Below are 13210 nucleotides of genomic sequence, written 5' to 3' on the forward strand. Positions count from 1 at the left end.
GCCTTGAAGGCATGTATCCCTGTTCTCCCCATGATAGCATTATAAGTTGAACTAGCCTTTACCACCACAAAATCCAGCATCTGCGTTGCTTGCCTTGGCTCCGTACCTATGGTGGTTGGCAATTTAATTATCCCTTCCACAGGACATTCTACTCCAGCAAATCCATATATCGGCATGTCGGTTGGTGTCAACTGGGAGTCGTTATACCCCATCCTTAGAAAGGTGTCGTGGAGCAAGATATCCACAGAAGCACCATTATCCACAAGGACCCTCTTAACCGGGCTATTTCCTATTATCGGCGTTATGACCAGCGGGTCGTCATGGGGAAACTTCACACCCTCTAGGTCGGAATCATCAAAAGCCAATGTTACTTCTGTCCTGGCCCTCTTCGGGGCTTCTCCAACAATATGCATAACCTCTCTAGTATATGCCTTTCTGGAATTTTTGGACAATCCAGCAGCAGTTGGACCTCCAAAGATCGTGTTTATCACAGGCCCTCGAGGTCTCGGCCCTCCATAAATGGTGTTTATAACTGGTCCTCTAGGTTGGGGGTTTCGCCCCTGATCGTCTTGGTCCCTCCTACGATCTTCAAAGTTCTTCCTTCCATTATTATTTCTGTCCCCTCCATCTCCAGTATACTTGTTCAATCTTCCTTTTCGAATCAAAAACTCAATTTCATCTTTCAATTGCCTACACTCATCGGTGTCATGGCCAACATCTTTGTGAAACCTGCAATACTTGCTCTTATCTAGCTTGGCTGGATCGGCCTTCAAGGGCTTAGGCCAACGAACATCTCGATCTTTCTCGATCTCCATCAAGATCTGGCTTCTGGGAGCATTCAGCTTAGCGTATTCGGTGAACTTTTGCCCAGGTCCTCCCTTCTTGGGGGTTGAATCAGGGTTTTGTTCGGTTTTAGGATACTTATCCTTAGCGATATACTCCAGATCAGTTTTCCGCTTCTTGCCTCCAGTGGGCTCATTACTTACTACGGTCTTCCTCATGCTTTCTTCAACCTTGATATACTTCCCTGCCCTCTCTTGGAGCTGCAACATATTTTCAGGGGGACGTTTGGCCAAGGACATCTTGAAAAACTCATCCCTAGTTCCTTGTTGCAGTGCTATCATAGCTACCTTATCATCAAGGTCTGGGACTTTTAAAGCCTCCTTTGTAAAACGATTCAGGTAATCTCTCAAGGATTCCTTAGCTTCTTGCACAATACTCATAAGAGATGCTGAACTTTTCTCATGGACTTTTCCACTGATGAACTGCTTAATAAAAGCCTGACTTAACTCTCTGAACGATCCAATAGAGTTTGGGGGCAAACGACTGTACCATCTTTGAGCCATACCTGACAGGGTTTGAGGGAAGGCCCGACACTTTATAGCATCATTCACGGGTTGCAGCAACAGTGCATTAGAGAATGTCCTAACATGATTAGCGGGGTCTCCCGTGCCATCATAGGCTTTGATAGTGGGCATCTTGAATTTCCTTGAGATATGGGCATTCATTATCTCTTCTGTGAAGGGTGGAGTTGGATCATCAGGATCTCCAAGGGGAAGGAGATTGCTTGGATCAGTTCTTGGGACAACAGCCCTTCTTCTTACCGGACCATCCAGGTCTATGACAGGAGGAGGATTTCTCCCCCTAGGAGATATCTCGGGTCTGGTGGCCTGGTGAGCCTCCAAATCACGCCTCAGCCTTTGGATTTCAGCCTCATGAGCCCTGATCCTTTCCTGCACTTCTTGGGGATTCGCCCCTGGGGTGCTTTGGGGGCGTTGCCTTCCATCGGTCATTGGCTCTTTTCCAGGACGCCTCCTTCTCGGGGCCACTTCATCATCCGAAGATTCGGAGTCTCTCTCAGTATAAGGACCAGAAAATTCCCGATCCTCAGGAATAGGACCCAAACCTCGTATATAGGGGGGTGACTGCCCTCGTGCTTCGCCTCGCCTAGCATATCCGCTTCCTCCAACCTCAGGGCGAAGGGGCATCCCATAAGGGGGGTTAGTGGTAACAATAGTTGAATATTCATACCCGACGGGTCGAGAATTCACAGGTATATGTATTTGTTGAACTTGAGGATTCGTACCTTGAATAGTCGGGGGAGTTGTCCCTTGTGGCTGAGGATGAGTTGCCCCTGTCTGGGCTTCCCCCTGAGTAGATGCATAAGTTGAATGGGGAGGAACCTCCACGGTTGATGAAATCACCTGGGTTGTCTCTGATGGTGTTCCTTCCTCTAGAGCTCCAATTGTTCTCCGTGTTCTCGCCATGGTTGTTGTTGTTTTCCCACAGACGGCGCCAAATGTTATGGATTAAAACTAATATATATAATTGCTGTATTTAATACTAAGGAACGTGAGCTTCGAGGCTCGATTTGACTGCTCTTGTGTTTCGTGACTCAATCCGCCTTAACAAGATGCCTACGTACCTTGCTGATTGCCAAGGATCAAGTCAAAAAACGTAGTTCTGATTTGTGGGGTGAGACCCCTTATATAGATGTGGGAGTCCTTGAATTGGACTTGGTATAGGAGACTTGATGGACAAGCCTCTGATTTAGGATAGACTTAGGAGTCCTAGGAAGTAGGAAGCTGATTCCTTATCCTTTTAGGTCCCCTTGGGGCTAATCTCTAAGGATTTATATCCTTATCGGGACTCTTTTCAACATCTGATTTCTCCCTTATTAATTAATTACGAAATTAATTAATAATCAGGGCTTTTGGGCCTTTTTTATTCCATTAGGCCTGATCTGGTCCATCAGGCTTAACCTTTCTGGTCTGAATATTATACATCTTATTATTGGGCCTATCAGCCCATTAATTATAAAATCAGGACTTATTTATCCCTATCACTATATAACACATATAGTAGGGACATGAAATTTGTAAGTAGGAGGTGTGAGATTCGATTTCTATTGGATACACTAATAGTATTTAATTTTAACAAAAATTGCATAAAATTGACATTTTTATAATTTTCCAATAAATGGGCAAAATCATAATTTCACAATCATTAAATGACTCTTTTTATCCTTGTTTTGTCATTTAATATGTAGTAATATATAAAAGTAACAGATTCAACTCTAATGAGAGTCGACCCCCATTTTTCAAGATCTAGGGTTCTCAGAATATCCTTAATAAGGAGTTTCCAAAATAGTTGTCAACCTTGCCAAATCATCCTATATATTATTATTTTATTTTTCACTCAATTTTATATTAACTTGACAATATTCTATTTCAATAATTAGCAACCTTTAAAAGTTGCCTATATGATCACTAAATTAAATTGTAAATGCCTCATACACTAAAAAGAGTATTATTGATATACACTTTTTACACTTATATATGTATATTAACCAATTTGGGAAGTTATCAAGTTTTGGTAATCTTGGTGGGTAACCTCTTGGAAAATGGCAATCATACAATAATTCTAATAGGTTGGAAACCAAGGTTGCCATACTACATAAGATTTGGCAACCCCTTGACAACCTTTATTGGAGATTATATATTAGCCTCCTCTTCCATTCACTGTTTCACATATTTATAGTCATCTTTTACCGATTAAGCCCCCTCCGCTCTTTCAACTTCTCTTTTATTTTTTAGTTTTTTTAAAGTTTCGAATAAACATCCTTTTTGGTTGTGATCTAATATATTTTCGTGGGATCTTGTTAATACCTTGTTATCAAGGTTATACCTATCTTTTTGGATGTTAGTTGTTTTGTTTAAAATACTTGTGTGTTTTAGTGTTGATTTGGTTAAGAATGAGTTACATGGCTTTCTTGGAGGTCTAAAAATCTTTCATCGAAACTAGTACAATGGTGATATCACAAAAGTTTACCTTTCACAATAAAAAATTGTTCATAATTAATTTGGGAGCATCTATTCTCCCAGTTTTAGTTGATGAACTAAAAAATCCGAATACTGTGCTATAGATGACATCTTTGTGGCTTAGAATTAAAGTCATCATGAGAAAAATCCTAGTCATTATGATTATAAATTCTTACTCGTTTAAACCTGTGATAAGGACTAATTTAAGCCTTAACACGACTGGAATCCTACTCGTGTGGCTTAGAATTGAAGTCGTCACGAGAAGAATCCTAATCATCATGACTATAAATTTATACTCATTTAAACATGTGACAAGGACTAATTTGATCCTTAACATGACTAGAATCATAGTCGTGTGGCTTGGAATTGAAGTCATCACGAGAAGAATCCTAGTCATTATGACTAGAGATTCTTACTCATTTAAAGTTATCAGAAGAACAAAAAAAGGGCAGCAGCATGACTAGAATCCTAGTCGTGGGAGTAAACATGCCAGATGCTCTTTTAGGAGATAACAAAAGGGATGAGCATAAGGGGAACTTATTTTCGATATGTACTACAGACACTTAAGTGTAATTAGACCAACATGCGTTCAAGTTAAAAAATGCTTTTGATATTTAGAATACCCGTCATTTAACTCAGTCAACTCTGGTAATTGTTTTATAGAAAACTAGGTGAAATAACTGTGCGTTGTGCGGTCTTAGAAAATTTTGATAATGTAAAAATTATCAGAGTAATCTGTTTTTCCTGCTAAAGAATGTGCATACACCACCGTCTTCATAAAACAAATTAGCAGAATAATAGATTCAACTCTAATGAGAGTCGAATTCCATTTTCCAAGATCTAGGGTTCTAAGAACATCTCTAATAAGGAGTTTCCAAAATAGTTATCAAACTTACCAAATCAACATATATATTATTATTTTATTTTCACTCAATTTTCTATTAACTTGACAACATTCTATTTGAATAACTAGCAACCTTTAAAAGTTGCCTATATGATCCCTAAATTAAATTGTAAATGGTTCATACACTAAAAAGAGTATTATTGATACACACTTTCTATATATATATATATATATATATATATTAACCAATTCGGGAAGTTGTCAAGTTTTGGCAATCTTGGCGGGTGACCGCTCGGCAAATGGCAATCAAACAATTTTCATAGGTTGGAAACCAAGATTGTCATGCTTCATAAGATTTACTAACCCCTTGAAAACCTCAACTGGAGATGATCTAATAGCCTCCTCTTCCATTTTCCATTTCACAGATTTTCAGTCATCTTATACCGATTAAGCTCCCTTCGCTCTTTCAGTCTTTTAAAAATTCGAATAAACATCCTTTTTGGGTGAGATCTAATTCATTTTGGTGGGATCTTGTTAATACCTTGTTATCAAGATTGTACCAATCTTTTTGGATTTTAGTATATTTTGTTTGAAATGCTTGTGTGTTTTGGTGTTGACTTCGTTAAGAGTGAGTTATATGGCTTTCTTAGAGGTCTGAAATTCTTTCATCAAAACTAGTACAATGGTGAATATCGCAAAAGCTTAATTTTTGCAACAATAGATTATTCATAATTTGGGAGCATCTATTCCCCCAGTTATAGTTAATGTAACTAAAAAATCAGAATATTGGATAAAATCCGAAAAAAACACTTCTTCAAATATTATTCTAAGCTTGAAACACAACATTATTAGCATTTGGAATAAAAAAATTAAAAAACAAAAATGCAAAACACATGTTTAAATAGCATTTCTCTTTCAAAACCAAACTTCAAATGCCATTTTTTATTAAAAAATGTAAACATAATACGCAAATGTGTTTTAAACAAGTTTTTTAACCGCCGCACATACTGCTATTTCCGAGTGATATTTGGGACCATATATGAAGCCCCCGAACTCGAGATGACCTTAGAAAACCGACCCGGGGACGTCAAACAAACTTTACAACTCTATATATGCTTACATAACCTTAACTTAAGTAATAACATGAAGTCCGTACAATTTTTTCATGGCTATAATGAAAGCTTACGTTACATCATAAGATCATAGCTTGGTACAAACATACGTCTATTATATAAGCATTATCCATTACAATGATATGTGCCTATTGTCGACCGATAAAACCTTAATTCATCTATTTATATCTTTTCCTGATCATCCTTCTCTGAAATTCTTTCTTGTAAAAGTTAGTCACATAAAATTGTGAGCTTGTAAAGCGCAGTAAGCATATATTGTATAATTTGACCTAGGTTTGTCCAAGAAATCAGAGTTCTTCATATCATCAAATAAATACGCTTTCAAAGATTCATCAGAGTTCATCACAATCATCAAGAGTTCATCCAAATAGTTCTCACAAGATTAAAACATAGTATTAATGTAATATCCGGGAGAATTCTGTGAATATTTTGTGATAAATAAATAAAAATTATGTGTTTATATAAGTTTAAAATGTTCTTGCCATGATATGACATGCGGTAGTTGTTATATGTGGTCCCATAAGAACCAGATTTTTTTTAATTATTTGTTACGTGTTTAAAATACAATTGTGTTAGGAATATGTTGTAGGCTTGATGATATTTTACCAAAACACCTTAGTAGATTTAATTAAGTGTGTTTGTAACTTTCAACGGATAATCTTACTTTGTCATCCGTAGAAAGAGTAGCTTACGTTTAAATAAGTTTTTGTAGCACATTCCTGTATACTGTAATGTCTTAGAGAATTAGAGGTTGTAGGATATTTTAAGTCATGCTGACTACTAGAATGATATGTAAAATAGGTTGGCTAAGTATAAATATTAGATGCCTTGTAATTTTGTATAAATGAAATTGTCTCAACTGCTATGGAAATACTTTTAACTGATGATTCTACAAGGCTTCGATGGATGACTCGAGATACTCTCAATGGATGTTCCAATAGAGACTCAACGGATAATCTACGAAGTCTCGATGAATAATAAATTCAAATAGCAGTTGATCATGACTTGACAGTCACATGGGTTGATTGTATACAAAAGGAATGTGGCAGCCTATTTGCAGGTTTTTTAGAACAAAGAAGCATTTCCATTTCCATGCTTACTTGAAGAAATACAAAGATACTGGATAGAGAGATGAAGAAACATGTGATTAGTCTTAACATTTTGTTTTATATGTTTATCTTTTTCATATGTAACTTGGTGATATATAAACCAAGAGTAGCAAGTAGAATAATTATCGATTGAACTGAGAAATAGAAAAAGCTATACCTGTTAGGAATTTCTCTATTCTTTCTTTGTAACTTTACTTGTAAGTAGCTATGTGCATTCTTGCATCACAGAGTTCTCAATCAATATATATCTCTGGTGGAAAAGATCAATCCACCAGAAAGTTTTTAAATTTTTGGGTTTAATTAATTTATGTCTTAAATACATATACATTTCATTTCCACACACTTGCATATTCAAATACAGATATATTTTGGTAAAGAATTTTCTTAATTTCCAAAAGAAATCAAGAATTACATCCATCCCCCCTTCTGTAGTTCCATTGTTAGATTGTTTGGGAATAATAATTGATATCAGAGCAAGCTCTTGACACACTAAGAGTTTAAAGATCAAAACAACTAACAACATAAGTAGGAAGGATGTTAAAGTGAAGATCTGTTTTCTAGATAAAGACAACTATCACCATTGGAATGTGAAAATGCACCTGCATCTTCTCTCTCAAGATGAAAGGTATGTTGATTGCATTGAGAAAGGCCCTCATGTTCCTCGAAGAGCTGCTACAGATACTGAAGGAGCTGTAGGCAATGAGCAAAGCATTCCAAAGCCACAATCAGAATGGATAGATGAAGACATTGAGCAAGTGCACAAAGATAAAAAGGCTATGTACATTATGTTCAATGGTCTTGATGGAGATATGTTTGACAATGTCATCAACTGTAAATCTGCTAAGGATATTTGGGATACAATTCAAATCATATGTGATGGAACTGAACAAGTGAGGGAAAACAATATGCAACTTCTAATCCAGCAGTATGAGCACTTTCACTATGAAGACAGTGAATCTTTAAGTGATATTTTTAGTAGGTTTCAAAAACTACTAAATACAGTGAAGATGCATGGAAAAATCTACCAGAAAAAAGATTCAAACCTGAAATTCCTTAGATCTCTAGCAAAAGACTGGAAGCCTATGACTGTCTCTCTTAGAAACTCTCAAGATTATAAGGAGTTTACTTTGGAAAGACTGTATGGCATTCTAAAAACTTATGAGCTTGAGTTGGAACAAGATGAGCAGTTAGAGAAAGGAAGGAAGAAGGGAGGATCTATTGCATTGGTATCTGAACAAGAAAGAGTGAAAGTGATGAATGTTGAAGTTGTGGAATCTGTAACAAACTCAAGGGTTTGTGAAGGCAAAGGAAAAGGGCTAATGGCTGAGCATGAAGATCATCTTAGTCAGGATGAAATGGAGGACATAGATGAACATCTAGCTTTCATATCAAGAAGATTTTCCAAGCTCAAATTCAAAAAGAATTTTGGAGCAACCAAGCCAAATAGAAACATGGTGGATAAATCTAAATTCAAGTGTTTCAAATATGGCTTGAGTGGTCGTTTTGAAAATGAATGCAGAAAGCCTGATTCTGAGAAAAGAAAGTTTGAGCCTATGGATTATAAAAAGAAATAATTTGATTTGCTCAAACAAAAGGAAAGGGCTTTCCTTACTCAAGAAAATGACTGGGCAGCAGATGGGGTAGATTAAGATGAAGAAACAAGTTATGTCAATCTAGCTCTAAAGGCCAAATCAGATGAAGCAGAGGTCAGTTCTTCAAGCAATTAGGTAATCACTACTAATCTAGAACACCTTTCTAAATATGAGTGTAATGATGCTATAAATGGCATGTCAGCAGAATTATATCATTTGCGTGTTACACTTAAATCACTCACTAAAGAAAACACAAAAATTAAAGATAATAATCTATTTTTAAGTGAGAGGAATACCGTGTTAGAAACTCAATTTGTTGAGTTTGAGAAACTGAAGATAGAGTGTAAGATTACAAAAGATGAATTGACTGAATTTTTGAAGAAAAAGGAAATTTTGAGAAAATGGCTTAAACGAGAGAAAGAGGTAATCAAGGCTTGGAAGTCATGAAGAAATATACATGCCCAAATTGCTAAATTTCAAGGAATAGAATCATTCTGTGAAGAAGCCTGGAAAAAGAGAAAGGAGAAACTGGATCTTGAGTTCGTAGAAGTATCATCAACGGATGTGGATTCAAATGATGATGAAATTTATCCGTCAAAAGGTAAAAAAGATTATCCGTTGAAAGACAAGGAACCACATCCGTCGATAGAAAAGAAGCCTATTAGCAAAGCCAAACTAGATAAGCTAAATGAGAAATATGGATCAGTTTCCAAGAACTTTGTTACAGGAGAATCAGGTCAAGTCAAGGAGAACAAAAGAGTGAATATGGGGCATCTATCCATGAAGCAACTGAATGACAGATTGGAGAAAATTGAAGTCAAGGCGGACTCCAAAAAGAAAAACAACAGGAATGGAAAAGTAGGAATTAAAAAATATAACAACTACACACCTGATAAACATGCACCTAGAAAAATCTGTGTTAAGTGTGGCAGTGTTAATCATTTGTCTGTTAATTACAAATTTGTTATGCCTGCATCTATGTGTGCATCTCCCTTATTTCCCAACATGCCCATAATGCCTATGAATGTTATGCTTGCACAGAATTTGAATGCACAATTTGCTAAAATGTCATTTGCACAAAATTCTTACTATATTGCATTCAATATGCCTCAAATGTCATTTAGCATGTCATACTGGAATAACATGTTTGCACATAATATGCTATTCCATGTTAACCAACCTGTACATGATAATTCTGCAATCACCTAAGTCAAGTAAGGAAAATCCCAAGAAACCTAAAAAGAAGGCTAACAAGACAGGACCCGAAGAAACTTGGGTACCAAAATCAACTTGATTTGATTTTGATGTGTGCAGGGAAATAGAAAGAATCTCTGGTATCTGGATAACGGTTGCTCAAAGCACATGACTGGAGGTTCTACCCTGCTCACTAAGCTCAAGAACAGAGCTGACCAAAGTATTACTTTTGGAGATGATAACAAAGGGTATATTGTGGGATATGGCTTGATTTCCAAGGAGAATGTCAGTATTAAAGAAGTTGCTCTAGTAGATGGACTCAAACACAATATTTTGAGTGTCAGCCAGCTATGTGACAAGGGCAACTCTGTAACCTTCAATTTAGAAGCATGTGTTGTTATAAACAATAAGAACAACAAAGTGGTTCGCACAGGAGTGAGAAAAGGAAATGTGTATCTAGCTAACTTTAACTTATCCGATGTAGATTCAATTACTTGTCTTTTCAGCAAAGCAAGTCAAGATAAAAGTTGGTTGTGGCACAAGAAGCTGTCCTATCTGAACTTCAAGACTATGAATGAATTAGTAAGGAAAGACCTAGTAAGAGGGATTCCTCAAGTTGAGTTCTCAAATGATGAATTGTGTGATGCCTGTCAAAAGGGAAAACAAATAAAGGCATCATTCAAGAGGAAGCTTGAATATACAATTGAAGAACCACTGCAACTATTGCACATGGATCTGTTTGGACCAGTCAATGTGTTATCAATCTCAAAGAAAAGATATTGTCTAATGATTACTAATGATTTCTCAAAGTTCTCGTGGACATATTTTTTCAAATCTAAAGATGAAGCTAGTGAAATCATTATCAATCATATAAGGAAAGTCAACAATCATCCTGATCTCAAAGTTAGAAGAATCATGAGTGACAATGGAACTGAGTTCAAGAATTCTGCAATGAGGTTGTTTTGTGAAGAAAATGGGATCATGCTGGGACTCCACAAGAAAATGAAATGGTGAAAAGAAAGAATAGAAGTTGCCAACTTATTTTTGGGAAGAAGCTGTAAATACTGCATGCTAAACTCAGAATATTTCTTTGGTCAATCATGTAAAATGCATGAATCCTTATCAATTGTTCAAGAACAGAAAACCAACACTTAACTTTCTTCATGTCTTTGGATGCAAATGATACATTCTAAGGAATTAAATTAAGCAACATGGAAAGTTTGATGCCAAAACTGATGAAGGTATATTTGTTGGATATGTTGTGAGAAAAGCATATAGGGTCTACAATCTTAGAATCAGCATTGTTATGGAATCTGTACATGTTGTGTTTAATGATAAGAAGATTGAAGGACTGCAATATAAAGGTTTCCATGAAATTCTCAAATTTGACAATGTTCAGATGAACTGTGATGAAAGTGATGATGAAAGTGATCACAAAACTATTTCTAAGGAACTTACAGAAAAATCAGCAACAAATAAAGCACATAATTCTACATCCGTCGAAAGATAAAATACATCATCCGTTGACAGACAAACCGCATCATCCGTCGAAAGGCGAAATTCAGCATCCGTTGAGCCATCAATAGGATTTGAAAGTCATTTTAGATCACACACAGAAAGAACTCCAACCTCAAGTCAAAGATCCACAAACTCAAGGGGAGTTTATTCAAGTCAAAACTCAGTCACACATCAAGACAACCATGAGGCCTATTCATCAAGAGCTAATCTACCACAACAAAGGAAATGGACTAGAGATCACCCATTTGAACTAATTATTGGTGATGCATCTTCAATAGTGCAAACAAGGAAAGCAACTCAAGATGAATGTCTATATACCAGCTTCCTATTACAGGAAGAGCCAAAGAAGGTAGAAAAAGCTTTATTGGATCCTAATTAGATTTTAGCTATGTAAGAAAAGCTAAACCAATTTGAAAGAAATGGAGTATGGAAGCTGGTACCCAAACCAAAAGGCAAGAATCCTATCGACACCAAATGGGTATTCAAAAACAAGATGGATGAGAATGCTATATTCATAAGGAACAAAGCTAGATTGGTTGCTAAAGGTTATTGTCAACATGAAGGGATAAATTTTGATGAAACTTTTGTTCATGTTTCAAGATTTCAAGCTATTAGAATTTTTCTAGCCTATGCGGCCCATGCCAATTTTAAAGTCTATGAAATGAATGTAAAGAGTGCCTTTCTAAATGGATATTTGGAGGATGAAGTCTATATCAGTCAGCCTCCTGGTTTTGAAGACCCCATCTTTCCAGAATATGTCTACTATCTTTTGAAAGCACTCTATGGATTGAAGCAAGCACATAGATCCTGGTATGACACTTTGTCAAAGTTCCTTTTAGAAAATCATTTTACAAGAGGTACTGTTGACAAAACTCTTTTCTTTAGAAATGTTAATGGCTCTAGTATACTTGTTCAAATTTATGTAGATGATATTATATTTGGCTCTACATATGAAAAACTTTGTAAAAAGTTTGCTAAACTAATGCAAAGTAAATATGAAATGAGCATGATGGGAGAATTAACTTACTTTCTTGGTCTCCAAGTCAAGTAAGTTAGTGATGGAATATTCATTAGTCAAACCAAATACATTTATTTTAAAGAAGTTTGACTTAATGGATTGCACATCTGCAAAAACTCCCATGACCACTTCCACTAAACTTAAAATAAACACAACTGAAAAGTCTGTAGATATTTTAAATTATAGAGGCATGGTAGGTTCACCTTTATATTTAACAGCCTATAGGTCAGATATAATGTTTGCTACCTGTCTTTGTGCTAGATTTCAAGCTGATCCTAGATAATCTCATTTAGTAGCTATTAAGAGAATTTTCAGATATCTCAAAGTAACACAAAAACTTGGCATTTGATATCCTAGAGATTCTGGTTTTGATCTAATTGGTTATTCAGATGCAGATTATGCAGGTTGTAGAATAGATAAAAAAAAGTACAACAAGAACCTGTCAATTTCTAGAAAACAAGCTAGTGTCTTGGTTTAGTAAGAAACAAAACTCAGTTTCTACTTCCATGACTGAGGCTGAATATATTGTTGCTGGTAGCTGTTGTGCACATATTCTATGGATGAAAAATCAGCTATTGGATTATGGTCTACATGTGGACAAGATTCCAATATTATATGACAATACAAGTGACATTGTCAATACTGAAAATCATGTACAACATTCAAGGACAAAGCACATTGATATAAAGTACCATTTCATTCGAGAACATATCATGAATGGTATTGTGGAACTTCACTTTGTTTCAAGTAAGCAGCAACTGATAAGTGGCATTTTATACCACTTAGAACATCTTAAAATGGCTTAAATTGGTGCCTTGAAATCAAGTATTTTGTGTATTTGATGCGTTTTTCTAGTGTTTATGCATTTCAGGGTATTAGTTGCATTTCGGAGGAGTAATTATCAAGAATAAGCCTTGGCATGTGTTCACCATCGAGAGAGGAAAGAAAGGGGCAGGTTACGGCGAAGAAACTGAGCAAACT

The sequence above is a fragment of the Apium graveolens genome, chromosome 10 (assembly GCF_009905375.1).
Source record: "Apium graveolens cultivar Ventura chromosome 10, ASM990537v1, whole genome shotgun sequence".
Taxonomy (NCBI): domain Eukaryota; kingdom Viridiplantae; phylum Streptophyta; class Magnoliopsida; order Apiales; family Apiaceae; genus Apium; species Apium graveolens.